Consider the following 4592-nt stretch of genomic DNA (forward strand, 5'->3'; position numbering starts at 1 on the left):
CTCTTCTTTCTCCTCTTCTTTATTATGGTTCCCTTCCTCGTCTACACTTCCCCACTTCTAGAAGTTAATATTGAAAGATCCAGATGTATATATATTCGGCAGGTAATTTGGTTCTCTTAGATTATTTTTCTACGTGAACACTTTAATCACCAGTCTTGATTCTTGCATCCATCTGATCATCTATTCTAGTTTTGAATCTTTTCTTTCCATTCCTTTCCACACTTTTGATATTGTTTTCTTTTTTAAAGATGTGGGAATGTCCATCTTTTCTTTTCTTCTCTGGTTCCAATCTTTGATTTGTTTCTGATTGAATTTGACATATTCTGTGTACATGGAATCACCTTCAAACTCTTTGTCAACCTCATGAATTTCTTGTTTTCTTCTATTAGAACTTCTGCATTCTTGTAAAGTGTTGTCACGAGGTGGGGAAAGAAAACCCTAGCCTTCTGGCCACTAACACATCATTTCATATGTTGATGGATTTAATTTCCAATCCATATTTATTTCTTCTATAGAATTCCATACAATAAAATAACTCAGAAAGTATTGACCTTAGAAACATTAAGAGCAAGCGTAATTCTAGTTTAAATAAATTACATAAACATTTTAGCTATTGGGAACATATTCAATATAAGACATATTCAATATTTTAAACACTAAAATAACTAATAGACAACAAGCAATAATCAATTATTTACTTCAGATTTTTGTAAAAACCATGTTGATATAGCTCCGTCAATGTTTTACTTCAGTTCCTACACCAAGTAGAACACGAAGAAAAAGGAAGGGTTTGTAAAAGTAGGAAATAAGCAAAAAGAGTTTTAAGGTTTCAAAGGTTTAGGAATTGTTTAGAGTTAAATGTGTTTTGAGGTTTAAAATTGGAGTGCTTTAAGGTTATCAATTGGGTTAAAACTAATTTTAAACTGTCGGGTCACGCAATGGGTCGGGTCAACCCTGTATAAAATTGCAGCGATGCACGACATAGGGCTTTTATGTCACGACACACTTGGCAATCTATCGGTGTCACGACATAAAGGTGCTATGTCACGACATCGAGATGGATATCTCGATTTCTTGAGTCTATGAGCGGTGTCGCGACATAGAGGTTCTATGTTGCAACACTGACTCTGTTTCGGCCCCTCCTCTTAAATTTCAAAGTGGTCGGAACATACATAACCTAACTCTAAATAATTTAGAGAAAATTAAATCCTAATATAATTCAATCCTGATGTATTTCCGCCCCTCCCCCCACTTTAGAGCATACATTACCCTTACTGTAAAATGACTAAAGCATAAACAAGAAAACTTCCCTGAGAAGGTCAAATTCTTGTTGTTGTAAATTGGCATCGAGATTCGTTTGCTCCAAGTGGATAGAAAGTACCCACAAGAAAATACCATAACAAGAAATATGAAATATGCAGTATAATATAAAAGAAAATAAATTAATAAATAAAATAAAATAAAAAATTAAAGTAATAAAAAATGAAACAAAATTTAGAACAAAAAATTAAAGTTCTTTAAAAGCTAGTATAATCTTTGTCGCCACCATAAAGAACCTCCAGTTGGTTCTCGACACCTTAATCTAACATTTATTTTCTGTCAATGTATATAACACCACCACCTTGTTCGATTCCAATGATATTTCATTATTTTTTACCATCGTGGCATCTACACTGTGAGCCATTTATTACCAAATCTAAGCCAACCCCAAAGTGTTTTTCGGGGTATTATTGCCTCGAGCTTCCTCCCTTCCATGTCACGTGAAGTTTTGGTTGCTCGAGCCTTACTTCCATTATCAAATGAGAATGAATCAAACTCCTTAATGTTTCCGATTATCTCCTTCTCTGCTATGGCCAGTAAGTGTATTGGCTCTTCTACGCTTTCATTAAATATTGATTTAAATTCCATGTTAGTGGTTAGTTCATCTTTCACTTCTACCTTTATGGATAGATCAACTGCAAGTTCAATTGGATCAGAGACCGTTTCAACTATGTTCAACTCATCTTTGATCTTCAGTTACAAGCTCAGGTTGAATCTCATCATGGTTATCAAGAACACAGGGGTTCTCATGATCTGAGTTGTGAACATCAGACATGTCTTCTTTCCATAGAGGTAGCTCTTCGGATATTTCTTGCATCATTCTCATCATTTGCTCCATCATGTCTAACATGTCTAATAATACCTTAGAGTTGGTTGTCCTAGTGGTTCCATATGAAGGCATCTCATACGTATCACAGGGAGGCTTGTTTGAATGTTCAGGCATATCATGATTTTCATCAAGTGCCTAATGCAAATTACCATTGAACTCATATGGATGCTCGATTATATCAGTACCTTGGTCATTACTACACTGGTGTGTTGAGGCTATATTTCCGTGTTGGCTCAGCTCTATCATAAACAACTTCTAATTTTCCATGATCTCTCATTCTTTATATACTCCCTTATTGCATATTTCATCATCATAGACTCATTTCATCGTTAAAAGATCTTTGTTGACTTAGCATCTATGAGTTAGTGACTGACTAGACAGTTGTTCCTCTCCCCTGAGGCATACACTAAGATCTACAAAGAGAAACAAAAAGCTTAGTAAACTAAATTAATTAAAAAATAAAACAATATAATTGTATCTATAATTTAAAATTTTCCTAATTGTTCTATTGAACACAAAAGTTAAAACTTGTTTAGTAGCATTGCCTCCCTAGTAACGGCCTTGTATCATGCTTTCCAAATCAATGACTAAGAATGTTTGGCATAACTAATTCAAAGGGTTTAAACCTAGAACATTCATTTTTTAGTACAAAAGCCAAAAGAGTATTTGGAGCATTCATATAATTCATTAATCTACCTTGCAAATTCCCAATCCTCCCTCTGATTTTGAGGCATAGACTTATCCAAAGCACATAAATGTAATTTCTTTTACCCCTCTTCATAGCCCCACCAAAATGAATGTACAATTTTTTCAATTTTTTTGTACATAACAATAAGTTCTTTAAGTGATAAAACATGTTTTATTACTTGACTTCCATCTAAATTGATCCAATTCATAAACAAATTTAGAAGAATAGTCATAAATAATCTTTTTTTCATGAGAATTAATTCAAGAGCAATACAAAAAGGTTTAAGAAAACTAAAATCAAAGATATTATATATCTGACATCAACATCATGAAAGAATTATTTAAAATACTAATAAATTCTATGACAAAATTATGTCAATAATATCAAGCCCTTTCAATTCTATTTACTCTCAAGCCCATACCAACATGTGTAAGGTTTAATCATCAAAGATGATGAAATATTAATAGATTGCTTAAAAACAAGGCTTAATGCATATGCATCGACGATAAAAGCCTTCACATTTGCCATCTTCATGACTCTCTGTCTGGCAAACAGTGGCACAGTTATCATGATTCATGCACATCCCATTAAATTTTTTACTTGGAGAGTCACATTTTCTACCTCCCACAATCGTAGGCCCCATCTCTACTTTATTCCATATAATTGCAACATAAAAATTTGTAAAAGGTATAGAACATGAAAGTTTATATAAATGCATATATATATGAGATAAAAAAAATAAACTATTAAAATATAAATAAGACTACACACGCTTTGTGGTTTATATAATAGTTAAGAAAGATGTTACTAAAAAAACTTAATTTAAGAAATGAATATAAATTGGAATCTCATATCCAAAGTCCATTTGATTGGGTTATATATTAATATTTTATGAATAACTTAACATCTTAGTTAATCAAGTAATTAAACCAAAAGAAAAAATCTTAGAATAGGTTAAAAGCAACCTGTTTTTAGAAGAACCAATAGAAGAAGGAAAGTAGCAAAAACTGATGAGCGAGTGAATTGTGCCATTTTCAATACTATTTATAAAAGACCACTTCTTTATGTAAAGAAAGTGAAGCACTTTGATGCCTTTAAACACAAATTTGGATTGGAAGTTGTGGACGGGAAAAATGGATGATGCCACATGTAACACCCCTCACCCGTATTCAATGCAGGAATAGGGTTACGGAGCATTACCAGACTTAACACACATTTAAACATACATTTCACATATAATTAATCAAATCATTTACATTTTAATCACAAACAATCATTTTGTCCCTATTACGAGCATACGAGGCCCTAAACATACATTGAGAGTGGTTTGGGACTAAACCGGTAACTTTGGAAACTTGTTGTACATTTAGAAAATTTTCTCAATAACAAGGGACACAAGCCCGTGTGGCCTAGCTGTGTCCCTCACACGGCCAAAGACATGCCCATGTCACAGGCCATATGGACATTCGAAATAGAGGCACCTGGCTGTGTTCCAGCCCGTGTCTGACCTCGTGTAACTCTCTGTCTTAGGTCACACGGCCAACACACACACCTGTGTGCCCTAAAAATGGCCATACACGCCCGTGTGCGAAACCATGTGCTTGGCCGTGCCAAACCTATAGGGTATACTAACTTATGCCACATGACCAAGTCACACGCCCTTGTGTGAAGCCGTGTGAAGCATACTGACTTGATTCTTAATTTCAACACTAGAAGACACATAGCTGTGTACATAACCGTGTGTCACACACGGCT

This window comes from Gossypium arboreum, chromosome 3 (assembly GCF_025698485.1).
Source record: "Gossypium arboreum isolate Shixiya-1 chromosome 3, ASM2569848v2, whole genome shotgun sequence".
Lineage (NCBI taxonomy): Eukaryota > Viridiplantae > Streptophyta > Magnoliopsida > Malvales > Malvaceae > Gossypium > Gossypium arboreum.